A 17,617-nucleotide genomic window follows, 5' to 3' on the forward strand; every position below is an offset into this window, starting at 1 on the left:
AATAACAATGAATTTAGCGATTAAGTTATTGCTGCTATCAACAAATTATTGAAATACATTGCTAAATTAGGAGAAAATAAAAAAAATAATAATAAATTGTATTTGTCAATGGGTATTTGTATCTATTACTAATTACAACAGACTTTTCATGCTAATTATATATTCTAAAAAAAAATAAAATTACATTTATTTTTAACCATTTATCCCTATATTTACACATATAAATTAAAATAAATAACAATCCAATAAATGATATAAATTAATGCGAGAGGCGATTTGTTTCCTATACTGGTTTAGCTCCATCTTCCCATAACACTACTATGGAGTTTAGATATTAATGCCTTGAGAGGCAGAGGATTCACTGGAGTCACCACTCAAATGATAACTAAGATAAAAACTTCAGAAGGGATGTGGACGATGACTCTACTCCTCGCAGAAGTCCATTACGCTTCTCTTAATATGAGATCAATAGCTTAGATTTGGGATAGTGGGTACAGAAAAGGGAAGGTTTTAGGCACTCTCTCTGCCTAGGCCTATCTTAGAACAAGGGCTAGCCTCCACTTATGGCCTTCCCTTGTGTTTCTTATGGCCTGCCTTATTATTTCTTATTTAAAGTTCTTGTTCATTCAATATGCATTTTCTAAGTTAAACATGTGCACTTTGTCCATTTTAACATTTAACACCCATTACATATGCATGCAAGCATCCCTATGTCGTGCTTAGTTTCTATATTAGAGATCCTTATCACATTTACCTTATTGCCTTATTAACATGTTTCTAATATATTTCATGCCTTGGTGTTGGTTTGCACATATGGAAGACAAACATGAATATAAGTAATCTCTAAACATACATCCCACATTTCTATCATGCTTAATTCATTTTAACTTACCATACTTCCCTAAGTTAGTTTACTAAGTTATTTACATGCATATTTTGGTGACTAAAAGCAAGTAAATAAAACATACAAAGAGAGGGGAAGAGAAAAATTACAAACCCTTTAATTAAACCTACAACTAAAGAATGGAGGGAGGATAAAAGAGTTACAAGCCCAAAACTTTAAAATGAAAGCCTAATTTTATTATAAGGCCCATTGGTTCATTGGCCTATTTCTACAAGCAAGGGTCTTGAAGTACCATTCAGGCTTTGGTCCACCTTTTATTATTTTTTAAGATTTCCTTATTAGCTTGGGTCTGCCTGCTTTATTTGAAGAGATCACCTGTCTTATTTAGGGTACTTGCCATTTTAATCCACTTATCATATTTACAAAACTTACCATATTGGTCACTTACCATAATTAAAAATTCAAATAAGGAAAAACAACTAAATAAAGAAAATACAAGAAAGATGTAACACCCACCATTTTCAATATCGGAATTCCTGTCGTTGATGAGAAATTCTAGTGAAACTTAGGGTTTCATGGACAATGAAAATAAAGGTAAGTTTTGTTTGTGTCCAAGTGCTATGTTATATAATCTATGTGTACTTTTTTTTGGGGGGGCAAAGTGAATGATAAGGTTATTTTTTGAGCAGTATAAACTTTTTAGCCGAAAGTTGCACTTTTGGCAGCCATATGTCCCTTTATTACCGAGATTTTCTTCTTGGCAGTATGGACTCCGGTAACCAAAAGTCCCCTCGATAGCCAAAGGTATAAATAGTCTTTGCAACTCAAAAATTTTAAAAGAATTTGGATTTCAAAATTTTCTTTCTCTTCCTCTTTACTGTTGCATGCAAAGGTGGGATTCTTCCCATTTCAAACCAAACTTCTCTTTTATTCAAAAAGAAACTTGAAATCTTAGAAGGATTGAGGATCTTTTATGGATTTTGAGCTTTGAGGGTTGAAGAGAAAGTGTGAATCATGCAAAAGAAAGTTAATGTTTTCAAAGTGTAGGAATCAAAGTTAAAAAGGTAAGCTTTCTCCTTGTTAAATAATAAGTTAGTGGTTTTTCTTTGAGATTATTGCTTTTCATCAAATGGTTTTCAAGTTATAAGAGTTTGAAAGCATGTTTATAGTTAATTTGTTCTTCTTTTATACCTGCATGTGTTAGTGGCAAGCTTATTTGGGTTTTATAACCTTGTGTTAAGTTAATGGATTGAAGCATTTGTTATTGAGTTTAGGTTTTTTTATCGTGTTGGGTTTAGATGACACATGAGAAAACTTATAAAATTTAATCTTTTGATTGATGCATGTGGTTTCCTTAAGTTGTTTTGAGTCAATGGACATTAGGAGAAGATGGTTATGTGGTTTGATTAAGTTCTATGGCTCTGAGATAAGGTTCTTTTAGAGTTTTAGCATGTGGATTTTTGCAAAATTCGAATTGAGAATTCTGGAAATTCGAATTGACGTTTGGCTGCCAAAAACTATTGTTTTGACAGCCAGAGTAGCTGCTACTTCTCGAGTATTTAAAGTTTAAGATTTCGATAGCCAAAGTTCCCTACTTGGGTAGCTAGAGTAGCTACTGCCCAAAAAAGACATTTAAGGTTTAGGACTTTAGTAGCTGAAGCTGCTTTTGCCTGTCTTATTTTCCTTTTTATTTTAAAGCTCCAAAACTTGTTTTTGTATCCCAAATAAACCTAGAATATGTCATATGACACATGTATAAAGTTATAGCAATCCAGATAACTCAATAGGGTCCATCTTTTATAGGATCGGACGTGAGGAACCGGGAAAGCTATAGTTAAGGAATAGGTACCGTTCGCGATTATGGTCTTTGATAGGCTATAAGAGGTATGCAATACTAACCTAAAGAATGCAAATCTTTTAATTAATTATAATGAGACTCATGATCATTCACTTGTAACATTTCATGATATTATTAGGTTACATGTAAATAGAATATGAATATGCTACATTATTGCATAATTATTGTTGATGCACGATAGATGTTGGATAACCGACTGATTTCCCCCATGATATGGATATGTTACATGTTATGATCACGCATGATATTATGTAGTAAGACCAATTGAGGCCTCATAAGTTCCCGACTCACTATTATGATAGAGGAAGACCCGAGGAGCTTCTTTTTGAGCTGGGCATGTTAGGTATGTTATGTATTTAAGAGGAAATCCTGAGGAGTATCTTTATGAGCTAGGCAAATTAGTTATGGGAAATCACTGGTGATAAGTCTATCTTATGTGAATTGTTTATAATATGTAAATTCATGTGAATGATGCATTGCATGTGTATGAATTGAACAATATGATAAATGTTTTGATTAGTTTACTCACTAAGCTTTTCCAAGCTTACCCCTCTCTCTTAACTCCAGGTGAAGTGTTATAGTACAAGAAGAGCTAGCAAGAGGCATAATTCTAGCAAGTTACTTTATGTGCTTGAGTTTGTATAGTGGACATGTAATTTGTAAACTGTTAGATACTGTGCTTAGTTTCAAAGGACTATAGTATGTAATGTGTAAGTAAATGAATAATATGTATGTTTGAAAAAAAAATGTTTTATGCTATAATGGAAATGGTAAAGTGTAATTGCTTGTGAGTTGCTTGGGTTTTGGTTATATGAAATGAGTTTATGTTTTAATAGATTTTTAGGCTTGCTACAGATTTTGACAGCCTCAAACTGACATCGGTAACAGCCCCTAGTTGGGTTGTTACAAAGTTATTATCAGAGCTCTATGTTAGATGAGTGGACCTAAATGCAAGTGAAGTTCATAGTAAGGAAAGAAAGACAATTTGTTAGCCGGCATAGTTAGGAAAATACATGTCCATTAGGGTTATGTCCCTATATGTTATAAGATGTGTTTATGTATCATGCTATGTTTTATGATATGTTTTGTGTTCTTGTGAACCCAAATGAACCCCTATGTATGCTCAACACTTCTTATTTACTTTCAGAAAATGCGAGGTTCAAGACGGTCCGCACGGTTGATCGATGCATCACCCGAAAATGAGGGTATCTGAGCACTACTCGTTAGCCTTGTTGCTAGGGTAAGAGCAAATAGAAGTGATAGAGGAGAATCCTCAAGAGGCCCTAGAAGGTCTTTTGAGGTTAGTAAAGAAACATCCAATGCACCCAGAATGTTTGTGGATGCATGAAGTGGTTCTCATGGTTTTCAATAACAACATTAAGACCCTAGTTTTTTTGGCATGGGAAGAGAAGGAAAAGACAAATATGAAGAGGTGGAATGAGTCAGAGTTTTTGTCTTCACCTCCACAAGGTTAAGAATATGGGTTTAGGTACAATTACCCCCAACAGGGAAGCTTTGGAAACATCAGGTTTATGGGCTATCCTCATTACCCTTTCTCTATACTATGAAGTTGTTCTTCAGCTTCCTTCATCTCTTTCTCTTCCTTTCAAAGATTTCTTTCATCTCTTTTTTCAACTGAAGATACCTCTTAAATAGCATGTTTAGGCTTATCAATATACAACCCATTAAATTAAAGGCCAATGAGCATGATGCATGGATGCATGAATGCAGTATTAATAGTGCTTGAAAACCAAAAGATACAAACAAGATACAACAATAGAACTTCACCTCCTTATAACTCCCAAAACTCTCACATTAATGATCAAGTCCAAAAGATATTATTCCTAGATGGTGGTATATTGGGCCTATCAATAAGGGATTAAGCCCAAGATGGTCCCTCCCTCATGGACAAAAGAACTTATAAACCTGAAAGTTCAACATATAAGTTGGCATCCACTTGCCTCCATGGGTAAATGAAATGTCTTTAGGCCTAATTCTTTTGAATATGCAACCAAGGGACTCTTCTTAAGCCAAATCCATTTCACTAACTCTTAAAACTTACATGTCTAACACATAGGTCCCAAATTCAACATATAGCATGCAATAAAGGTCCTAGGGTAATATATTTCTAAGATTTAGCATGGGCTTAAGTTCCATCCTTTTATCTCCAATAGGGTCAACAAGCTCCCATAAGCAAGGACTTAACCATGGTGTCTCCCATTGGCCTTAAGAAAACCAAAGGTACAAACAACGGGTTCCATGTCCTTTTTATACCTGCTAGTATGTGCTATGGGTTACCAAGCAAAGCTAATTTGCTCTAACTCGAATGCAAGTAAAGCCTCCTCAGCTTGACTCAACGAGACAATATCACATTAAGGTTTCGAAAGTAGTGTGGGCGCTTATATTCGTGTAATGCAAAAATTTTTTATAAAGAGAGAATAATAGGTTATAAGATTTCTACTCAAATTATGTTATATATTTAAAAGTGAATTAAAAATTTTATTATTTAAAATTTTGGAATAAACAAAATTTTCTTACAAATTTTTATTATTCAAAAGTTTCTTAATTTTTTTTAAATTTTTTTCCCTTTAGACTTCCTTTAATATTTAAAATATGGTCTTGTAACCCATGTGGGTCAATCTAGATCTATTAGACTTAAAACAAGAACCAATAATAACCGTATAAAAAGTCATGTACATTGTTAAAAGGTTGTAAAATCTAAAAGTCATATACATTGGCTAAAGATGGCAATATCCAAAAGTTATGTAAATTGATTAAGGGTTGTAACTTTTAGCATGCAAAAGTATAAATAGGCCAAAAGGCCATATTTCTAATTAATGCACTAAAATCAAAAAAAGGAAAAAGTAGTGCAACTAGTTCTTTGGTTTTGTAGACTCATTTCAACATAGTATATTAAAGTAATTGATTTTTGTAAATAAGGTACATATATAGATTGTGATTGTAACACCCCCGTTGTATAGCCTGGTATATTTCACTGTTCCAGTGACCGGTGTCGGTCCGGACAAATAAAGAGATTAGAGCCACACTTAAGACAACATGAGAAGCCATAAACACAAATAATTAGTAATGTTTAATTAGTTAACTATAAATAAGAAAAACAAAACATAAGAGGTTAAACGAGCCGAGAGTCACAGCGATGAGTGACCTCCTGAACGATCGCTAAGTCGTTTTAAACTCAAATTTCGAACCGTAAAGTGACGCGGTCCTTAGGACCCTTATGAACACAAAGTGGAAAAGAGAAAATCACAAAAAGAACTGTTAAGTCACCAAATAATTAGGTCGTGAGCCAAGAAATATTGGATTATTTGCAAAACGGGATGAACCGGCGAGGGGCAATTTGGTCAATTGACCCCGAGAGCTGACTCCTGACATAACTGTCAAATAAAATCGGAGAAAAGAAAATTTCGGAATCGACAATAGAATTAAAGAACTAATAGAAAAATAAATAGAAAAAAAAAAAGAAAAGGAAAGAAGTTAGAAAAGTCAAAGGTGATGTCATAAAAGAATTAATAAATTGAATTAATTAATTTGGATTTAAGGGTCTTCCATAAGCAAAATAGATAAAAGAAAAGAAAAAAAAATTTTTGATTACTTCATTCCCGTCACTCTTTCTCCCTCATTTCTCTCATTTCCCTTTCCACCATTAACACCCATTTCAAGCTTTCAAAAGCTTGATTTTATTTTATAAACTCCCTAACTCCTTTAAGTAAGTCTTGTTCTTGGACTTTGACAAGCATCTTGACAACAAAAAGAGGAGGAAAGAAAGAAGATTTGAAAAGGGAGAAATTCAACAAAAGAGGTTAGTGGTTAGTTTTTAATATTATGTTTAAATTCATAATTAAGTAGTTGAATTACACTAGAAATTGTGGAAAAATACAATGAAATAAATTGTTGAAGGACCAAACCTAAATTTTAGTCAACTAGGGTTTGAGGATGTGTATGCATGAACTTGGTGAATTTAAAGGTGTATGTGAGCTTATTGGTGTTGAATGATTAGCATTAAAACAATTAAGTGTGATTAATTACAATAATTAGATGAATTAGGGTTTGGAGGCCTAGGGTTTGAGGCAAATTTTGGAGAAATACTTTAATGGCATGTTTGACCTATTGTGAAGTGAAATAGTGGTCAATTATGACCAAATGAATTGTGTGGGAATGGTAGGAAATTAAACCAAATTCGTAGGTCAATGGTCATGAGCATGACCAAACCCACTTTGAAGGACCAAAACTCAAATTTTACAAGTCCAATTGATATGCCACCAATTGGAGATGAAAATAGACATAAAAGAGCACAATTTTCATTAAGGAACCATTGCCAAAAACTGACCAAAACTTGGTGAAACAATTGACCAAAGTGAGTTGATAGCAGTTGCCATCAAGATTAAACCGACCAAATGAACAATAACTGTTCATTTGGTCATAACTTGAGCTAGGTAGGTTAAATTGACCTGAAATTTTACCAGCAATTAGATATGATATAGACCTAAAACTTTCATGAAGAACACCAACCCAAATTATGCCATTAACTCATTCAAATCATTGAGCAAAGTTAAAATTTTTGTACTGAAATTCTGCAGATTTTTAGTTGAGCAGCAATGTTTGGATAGCTATAACTCTAGCTAGAAAACTCGGATTTAGGCGATTCTTGAACCGATGGCAACCTCAGACATAGTACAACATTTCATATCAAGAAAGTGAGACCAAATTATGAACTTAACTTGATCAAACAATTGACCAAAGTTGAACCAAAAACTGACAGACCTAAATTGCAAGATGAATAAAGGCACGTGAATAAGAAACTTATTTTGGCCATAACTTGAGCTACAAAACTCCAATTGAGGTGATCCAAAAATGAGAATACACTTAAGACAATAAGGAACATTTTCTATGAAGGAAGTTTTGTCAAATTCCAACAGTAGATCGACCAATGGAATAGTGCAACTTCGGAAAACCAAAACCGAAAATTGGCAATTTTGCCAAAATGACCTAAGCTTTAAACAAATGACCAAAACCAACAAGTTTGGTGACCAAAATGTGGTATGTGGGTGAAGTTGGAGTTCCCATACCTATTAAGCCTTAGAAAGTCAATAATTTGACTTGAATAGTGCAGTGAATAGTAACCCGAAACACAAAATTTCGAGAACGTCGAATTTAACACGTTAGAGTTAGGTAAATGTGAAGCTAAGTTTATTTTGAATTTATTTTAAGTTCTAGTACTGAAACATTGTAAAATTGTGTGTTTCAGTTGAAAAGAATATCGGGAAGGAACCCGAGGAACCGAGTCGAGGCTAAAGGACGACTCGTTTGAGGTTTGTGCACAATATTACTATGCTTTAAAAAAATTCATTGATTAAATGAATGAAATATGCATTTTATTGTTGCTTTGAATTGTTGAAAGTATTGTGACCTTACTTATGATGTTTTGATTCAAATTGTGAAAATTATTGTGTATATTTGAAATGACAATGTTTAGCAAATTGTTAAGATAAGTTTTAAAACCACAGTATCATGACCATATATTTGAACACCTCACTAGCACGACTAGTGGGGGTAATTAGTTTCGAATTTTGATTCCTTCTCTGGAGAAGTGTTGAGGTGTGCCAGTAGAAGAGGAAGTGAATGGATATCAATATATTTGAGCTAGCTAGCCTTGTGATATGATTTCCCTTTAGCCTCGGCTATCGAGATTCATGTGATTTCTCTTAGCCTCGGCTATTGAGATTCTATTTGTTTCGAATGGCATGATTTAACTGTGGGTTTTATGAAATGTGTTTTGATACTTTGAAATAAATTTGGTTTACATGTAAAATCTTACAATGCATGATTGTATTTAATTTTCATGTTTAGTCAAATTTTTGAATGAATGTGCTTTAAGTTTTGTATAAAGATTATTTTAGTATATTGTGCACCACTGAGTCTTAGTACTCAGTGATAGCTTTTATTGCTGTCGCAGATATAGAGATTAGAGGAGCAGCAGATCGAGTCACGAGGTGTGTGAAGTCATCACTTGAAGTCTTGGGTATAATTTATACCCTAATCAGAAATATTTCTTTTGATGTATATATTGCACATAAATGTATGGACATGTACATGGGTCTTGAGCAGCTTGTACAAAGTTTGTATAAAAGTTGTAATAAATTTTAGTTTGGACTTCCTGAATGTAAATTTTAGTATGATGAATATATAAATTGTTTATCTTGAATGGAATATGAATAAATGATATTGATGGACAGTATTTTGAAGAAATTATTGAACTTGTGAATTTGAGAAATTGATTGAGATTGAGTTTGAAATTGAAGTAGTGGTTGAGAAAAACTTTTAGAAGTGCTTTTTACAGGTATTCGAAGAACGGTTTTCTCAAAATACAGAGGAAACTCACAAAATTTTTATAAAATTTATGGAAAACTAAAATGGCCAAAAATATTAATTAGTTTTAATTTCAACTAAATGTTTTAAATACTTATTTGAAATGCTCACCACTTGTTAAAGATAAGAAAATTGTTTTAAAATCCCTTGTAGGGTACTTAATGAGTTATCGGTAGGTGAAGTTCGGTAGTTCATTAGGTATTCTACGGGATCATGTTATGCCTTACAGAGGGGTAAGGTGTGACATGTTTTAGTGGTATCAGAGCAAGTTTTTGAATTATGTTTTAAATTGTGAATTTGTGTTTTTCTTTGTTAAGTACAACTGCTCAATGTCCATAATTGTTACATACAGTGCATTACATCATGAATATGACCTAACGGAGGGAAATCTCCTTGTGTTATTTGTTCAGGAGATACCCTAACTTCAAACTGAAATGGAAGAAGGGGATCGCTCAGTTGAGCAGTCTGTTGAAGCTGAGGCACAAGGGGAAGCCCCATCTTTACCGAATGTCGGGTCGACAGACACCCCCACAAATGCCGCAAATTCTCGCAGATTCGCATGACAGATAGCGGCAATGTTTCAACAAATGGCTGGGGGTATGCCTGCTCAAGCTCCACCCCAACCACCTGTGGCACAACCACCGCTCCACGGCATACTTTGATAAATTGCTAAAGTATGGGCTGCGAATTTAAGGGTACAGTGGACCCTTTAGAGGCAGAGCAATGGCTTGAAAGAATGGACAGAGTGTTTAAGAAACTGTACTGCCAAGATGAGCTGAAGTTGGAATATTCTGTGTCGCTACTGCAAGGGGATGCGTATGATTGGTGGAAGACCATCCCCACGGCTTTTGAACCACCGATCTTGACACAGGATGACTTCATCGAGAGTTCGCATGTAAATACATCCCGCATGCATATGTTGATCGAATCGCAAGAATTTTTGAGTTTGAAACAAGGGAACCGAATCAGAGCAGTATGAAAGAGATTTCTCAAGGCTAAGCCACTATCTTTGAAGTTTAGTCTCCACCCTGCAGACAGATGCAAGAGGTTTGAGTCCGGCTAAGACAGTAGTCCGAGAATGCAAGTTGTGGGTTTCAGACATCGAATTTTTTCGAATTGATCTCACAAGCCTTGGAATTAGAAAGGATAGAATCGGAAGGGCGGTGAGGAAGGGTTCACAAGAGAAATCGAGAAAAGACAAGGGGGAAAAATCGGTTGAACAGAGTTCGTGCTACCTGGAAAGAGAAAGAAGTTTAGTGGACCCAAAGGGGTCGGGGTGGAAAGATTTAGTAGAGGCAGATTTTCGGATAGAGACCCCTAGGTCCGGCCGCCATCAGCGAGGGTTCACACCCCGCCCGTGAGACTTGTGGCAAGATTCATGGGGAGTGTTATTGGGCCACTGGAGCCTGCTTTAATCAAGGAGGCAAGGGTCATTTAGCAAGAGACTGTACTAATGCTCCGAGATATGGTCCACTCCTACTACGCCGAGGATCTATTCGCAGTCCCGCTCCCAGAGGTTCACATCGGCCAAGGCAGGAAGAGGCAGAGGTAGAGGCACCGCTCAGCAAATCGGCACAATTGGTCGGCCAGACAAGGAAGTGCTTCAACCGAATCTACGCAATGAAACAAATGAGAAGAGGCCGAGACTTCGATGTGGTAGCCGGTACATTCTCTATCTCTCGATCAAGAAGTATATGTCTTGTGTGCTCCGGCTTCAACCCAATCATATCTTAGTGCTAGCATAGTTTGTTCACTTGTCGCTCCATGTGTGCAAATGGGTTTTGAAGTGCTAGTAACTAGTCCGTTAGAACAAGAAGTCCGGTCAGAATCTATAGAGACTGGCCCTTTGGTGATCCAAGGACATATTTTCTGTCGGACTTAATTGAAATGCCCTTCAGAGAGTATGATATCATCTTGGGCATGGATTGGTTAGCCAGCATCATGCCATGATTGATCAGAGACTAAAGATACTACTTTTGGTCTCCTTTGTATGGTGATGTGGTAATACACGGGAAAGGCATTTATCGCCATCAAACATCATTTCGGCTGCACTAGCCAGAAGGATGATTAAAAAGGGGTGTGAAGCATACTTGGCACATGTGATAGACACCCAGGTGGGGAGTCCAGCACTAAGGGACATCCCTACGGTATGTGACTTTCCGGATGTGTTTCCTGATGAATTGCCAGGATTACCTCCAGAAAGAGAGGTGCAGTTTGAAATTGATGTTATGCCTGGTGTGGATCCAATCTCTATAACGCCATATAGAATGGCACCTGCAGAATTGAAAGAGTTGAAAGTGCAGCTGCAAGAATTGCTTGACAAGGGCTTTATCCGCCCTAGTGTGTCACCTTGGGGAGCGCCAGTGTTGTTTGTAAAGAAGAAAGATGGCACTCTCCGCTTGTGTATTGATTATCGGCAGTTGAATAAGGTGACAATAAAGAATAGATATCCATTACCCCGCATTGATGACTTGTTTAATCAGTTGAGGGGTGCAGCTGTGTTCTCCAAAATTGACCTGAGATCAGATTATTATCAGCTGAAAATACAAGAGCAAAGTATTTCTAAAATCGCCTTCGTAACCCGCTATGGCCATTATGAGTTCTTGGTCATGCCATTCGGTTAACTAATGCTCATTTGCTTTTATGGATCCGATGAACACTATTTTTAGACCATACCTCGATCAGTTTGTTGTGGTATTCATAGATGATATATTGGTCTATTCGAGGAATGCAGAAGAGCATGATAGACATCTGTAGATTGTACTGCAGACTTTGAGAGAGAAACAGCTATATGCCAAATTGTCGAAGTGTGAATTTTGGCTGAAAGAAATATCTTTCTTGGGGCATGTAGTATCAGAAGAGGGCATTAAGGTAGATCCAAGTAAGATTGAAGCTGTCCTTAATTGGAGGCCACCTAAATGTCACGTAGATTCGCAGCTGGTTTAGCCGATACTACCGTCGATTTGTGAAGGGATTCTCCATGTTGGCATCTCCATTGACCAAGCTACTTAGAAAAGATGTAAAATTTCAGTGGACGGATAAATGCCAGCAGAGTTTTGATGAATTGAAGAGATGTTTGACTGAAGCTCCAGTCCTAACTTTACCTACCCCGGGTAAAGAATATACAGTTTATAGTGATGCTTCTCACAATGGGTTAGGCTGTGTGTTGATGCAAGATCGAAATGTCATTGCCTATGCATCACGCCAGCTAAAACCGCATGAGAGGAATTATCCAACACATGACTTGGAGCTTGCAGCTATTGTGTTTGCTCTTAAGATCTGGAGACATTATTTGTATGGGGAGAAATGTTATATCTACACAGATCATAAGAGTTTGAAGTATTTGGGCACCCAGAAAGAGTTGAATTTGAGACAGAGGAGATGGTTAGAGTTGATAAAAGACTATGATTGTCTGATAGACTATCAGCCAGGGAAAGCTAATGTTGTGGCTGACGCCTTAAGTCGTAAGACTATGGCAAATCTACAAGTTACTCCTTTGTCTTTGGTACATGAGTTGAGATCATTACATGCCAGTTTAGAGATTAATGATGATGGGCAACAAAGAATTGCATGGCATGTACAAACGGTGTTGGTTGATCGATTAGAATGGTCGCCGTAATGATCGAAGTATCGGTCGATGGAAGAAGTCAAGCAGGCAAGAAACCGTAATTCTCAATCGAGATGATGGTCATCTTGCTACACTGAGGCGTAATGTGTGTTCCTAATGATGTTGATTTGAGGCGATCATTTTGAAGGAAGCACATGAGTCTCCTTTGCTATGCACCACGTGGCACAAAAATGTATAGGGGCTAAAGGAGCATTCTTGGTGGATGGGTATGAAAAGAGATGTGGCAGAGTGTGTAGCCAAATGCCTAACTTGACAGCAAGAAAAGGCAGAGCAACAAGTACCCGATGGGTTGTTACATCCACTACCGCATCGCAGTGGAAATGGGAGAGAATAACGATGGATTTTGTGATGGGACTTCCGAGGACACAGAAGAGTCATGATGCAGTTTGGGTCATTGTTGACAGACTGACTAAATCTGCTCATTTTCTGCCAGTTCGGATGGACTACAGTTTAGAAAGATTGGCCAAGTTATACATCGATGAGATTGTGAGACTGCATGGAGTGCCAGTATCCATCGTGTCAGACAGAGATCCTAGGTTCACTTCTAGATTCTGGGGTAGTCTTCAGAGAGCCCTAGGAACTAGATTGAACTTCAGTATTGCATTCCACCCACAGACAGATGGCCAGTTTGAGAGGGTAATTCAGATCTTGGAGGACATGCTACGGGCTTGTGTGATTATATTATGAACTAGTGACAGTGATACATTAATATTTTTCATGTTTACATATGATTATATTATGAACTAGTGAAACAAATATAATGGAGATCTTAGGTTACTTGAATATGGGTTAAAACCCATATTTATTTTTGAATCTATGTGTTAGATTTTTATAGTTTCTCTTTATTGGTAACAAAGCCATTAAAACTTGTTTCCTAGTTTTTCATTGGTTTATAATATGCTTCTATGTGTTAGAATAAATTTATATAGGTTTTAGAATTGTATGGTTCAAATTCTAGAATTATTAAATGTGATCAAGAAGCATATTTTAGGCCTTTATATCTTCCTATATGTTTTATATTTTTCTGCAATGTTAGTACCATTAAAAAGTAGGAATGAAGTTCTTTCAAACGATTTATTGCATGCTCCATTTGGATTAACAATGTGAAAGTTATGGTCTTTGTGAGTTTGCAAAAAATCATGGTGAATGGGTGTCATGCAATTTTTGGTACTGGACTTTCATGAACCAGTACGAGGAAGAATATGTCCTTTTGGTCAGCGTCCTAAAATTTAAGAAATTTACAAAACTGCCATTGATGCTATTTCCTTTCTTTTCTTTTTTTTTTTTTTTTGCAATATTTATGATATTGTCCCATTCTCTTTTGCCTTGGATTTTAATGAAAATCATAAGAATGCAATCGTGTAACACCCTCGGATTAAGTAGTCCGTATATTGTAACACCCCTATTGGTATAGCCTGGTATATTTCACTGTTCCGGTGACCGGTGTCGGTCCGGACAATTAATGGGATTAGGGCCACACTTAAGACAATTTGAGAAACCATAAACACAAATAATTAGTAATGTTTAATTAGTTAACTATAAATAAGAAAAACAGAACATAAGAGGTTAAACGAGCCGAGAGTCACAGCGATGAGTGACCTCCTCGAACGCATCGCAAGTCATTTTAAACTCAAATTTCAACCGTAAAAGTGACGCCATGGTCCTTAGGACCCTTATGAACACAAAGTGGAAAAGAGAAAATCACGAAAAAGAATCATAAGCTACCAAATAATTAGGTCGTGAGCCTAAGAAATATTGGATTATTTGCAAACCAGGATGAACCGCGAGGGGCAATTTGGTCAATTGACTCGAGAGTGACTCGACCTAATCACAAATAAAATCGGAGAAAAGAAAATTTCGGAATCGGGAATTAAATTAAAGAACTAATAGATAAATGAAAAAAAAAAAGAAAAGAAAAAGCTAATTACATTACTTTATGACATCAAAATGATGTCACAATTGATTTTTAATTTTCCTCCCATAATTGACCAAGTCAATTAAGTGAAAATACATATGAAACTAATAAATTAAAAGAAAAAAAGTCATTTTGGCCTTCTTCCTTCCATTGCCGTCTCCCTCTCTACCAAGGTCTCTCTCTCAAATTTTCCTCCATGAAAGCTTATTTTTAAGCTTTCTAAACACTAATTCCACCATAAATCCTTTAATTTTCTTGAAGAAAAATTATAAGCAAGTCTTGAAAGGAAGATTAGAAGGAGAAGAATTGAGAGAAAGTGAAAGATTTGAAGATTGAAAATTCAAAGAAAGGTTAGTAAGCTAAACTTGAAATTCTAGTTGAATTAATTGTGTTTATAGTTCAATTAACTTAGAATTATGCTAAAAATGAAAATAAATTAATTGTTGGAGGATTAAAGCAAAACTCATCTAGCTAGGGTTTTGATGTGTGTGCATGAATTTGATGGACTTTAAGGTGTATATGAGCTTGATAGAGTTAAAGAAGCATGTATATAGGCATTGAAATTGTTAATGGTAACAAAGTAGTGAGATTAGGGTTTTGGACTTAGGGTTTTAAGGCAAAATTTAGAGAAATGCATAAATGGCATGTTGGACCTATTTTGAAGTGAAATAATGGTCAATTATGACCAAATAAGTTGTGTGGGAATGGTAGAAAATTAAGCCAAATTCGTAGGTCAATGGTCATGCCTGGCAAGATGACCAAACCTACTTTGAAGGATCAAAACTCAAATTTTACAAGCCTAATGGATATGCCACCAATTGGAGATGAAAATAGACATAAAAGAGCACAATTTTCATTAAGGAACCATGGCAAAAAACTGACCAAAACTTGGTGAAACAATTGACCAAAGTGAATTGATAGCAGCTGCCCTCGATTAAACCGACCAAATGAATAGTAACTGTTCATTTGGTCATAACTCGAGCTAGGTAGATCAAATTGATCTGAAATTTTAACCGTAATTAGATAAGATATAGATATAAAACTTTCATGAAGGACACCAATCCAAATTATGTCACTAACCTAATCAAATCATTGAGCAAAGTGAAATTTATCAGATCGAGATTTCCAGAATTTCCATTTGAGCAGCAATGTTTGGATGGCTATAACTCCCTCTAGAAAACTCGGATTTAGGCGATTCTTGAACCGATGGAAACCTAAGACATAGTAGAACATTTCATATGAAGAAAGTTAGACCAAATTATGAACTTAACTTAATCAAATTACTGACCAAAGTTGGGCCAAAATCACTGTAACCCAAAAATGCAGATGAATGAGCGATTGCATGTGAACAGTAAACTTATTTTGGCCATAACTTGAGCTACAAAACTCTGATTGAGGTGATCCAAAAATGAGAATACACTTAAGACAATAAGAAACATTTTCTATGAAGGAAGTTTTGTCAAATTCCAACAGTAGACCGACCAATGAAACAGTACAACTTCGGAGAACCAAAACCGAAAATTGGCAATTTTGCCAAAATGACCTAAGCTTTAAACAAATGACCAAAACCAACAAGTTTGGTGACCAAAATGTGGTATGTGGGTGAAGTTGGAGTTCCCATACCTATTAAGCCTTAGAAAGTCAATAATTTGACTTGAATAGTATAATGAATAGTAACCCGAAACACAAAAATTTCGAGAACGTCGAATTTAACACGTTAGAGCTAGGTAAATGTGAAGTTAAGTTTATTTTGGATTTATTTTAAGTTTTAGTACTGAAACATTGGAAAATTTCGTGTTTCAGTGGAAAAGAATACCGGGACAGAACCCGAGGAGTCGAGTCAAGGCCAACAGGCGACTCGTTTGAGGTTTGTGCACAACATCTCCATGCTTTAAAAATTCATTGATAAAGTGAACGAAATATGTATTCTACTTGTGCTTTGAAATTGTTGAAAGTTTATTTGTGACATTATTTATGATGTTTTGATTAAACTGTGAAAGTTATTGTGTATATTTGAAATAGCAATGTTTAGCAAATTATTAAGATAAGTTTTGAAACCACAGTGTCATGACCATATATTTGAACACCTCACTAGCACGACTAGTGGGGGTAATTAGTTTCGAATTTTGATTCCTTCTCTGGAGAAGTGTTGAGGTGTGCCAGTAGAAGAGGATGTGAATGGATATCCATATATTTGAGCTAGCTAGCCTGTGATATGATTTCTCTTTAGCCTCTGGCTATTGAGATTCATGTGATTTCTCTTTAGCCTCTGGCTATTGAGATTCTATTTGTTTCGAATGGCGTGATCTAACTGTGGGTTTTATGAAATGTGTTTTGATACTTTGAAATGAATTTGGTTTACATGTAAAATCTTACAATGCATTATTGTATTTAATTTTCATGTTTAGCCAAATTTTTGAATGAATGTGCTTTAAGTTTTGCATAAAGATTATTTTAGTATATTGTGCACCACTGAGTCCTAGTACTCAGCGATAGCTTTATCATCGCAGATACAGAGACTAGAGGAGCAGCAGACTAAGCTGCTGAGAATTGAGGATCGTTCTGCTTTGAAGTCTTCGGGTATAATTTATACCCTAACTGTAAATATTTCTTTTGATGTATATATTGCACATAAATGTATGGAAATGTAAAAATGGGTCTTGAGCAGCTTGTACACAAATTTGTATGAAGTTTGTAATAAAGTTTAGTTTGTGTTTCTTTTGATATAAATTTGTAAGGTTGTGTATAAATTATTTTGTTTTTAATGAAATATGTATGATATTGATTGATAGTATTTTGAGAACTATTGAACTTGTGAATTTTGAGAAATTGATTGAGTTTGATTGTGAAACCGAAGTAGTGGTTGAGAAAAACTTTTAGAAGTGCTTTTTACAGGTATTCGAAGAACGGTTTTCTCAAAATACAGAGGAAACTCTATCAAAATTTTTATAAGATTTGCGGAAAACTAAAATGGCCAAAAATATT

The sequence above is a fragment of the Hevea brasiliensis genome, chromosome 18 (assembly GCF_030052815.1).
Source record: "Hevea brasiliensis isolate MT/VB/25A 57/8 chromosome 18, ASM3005281v1, whole genome shotgun sequence".
In the NCBI taxonomy this organism is placed as follows: domain Eukaryota; kingdom Viridiplantae; phylum Streptophyta; class Magnoliopsida; order Malpighiales; family Euphorbiaceae; genus Hevea; species Hevea brasiliensis.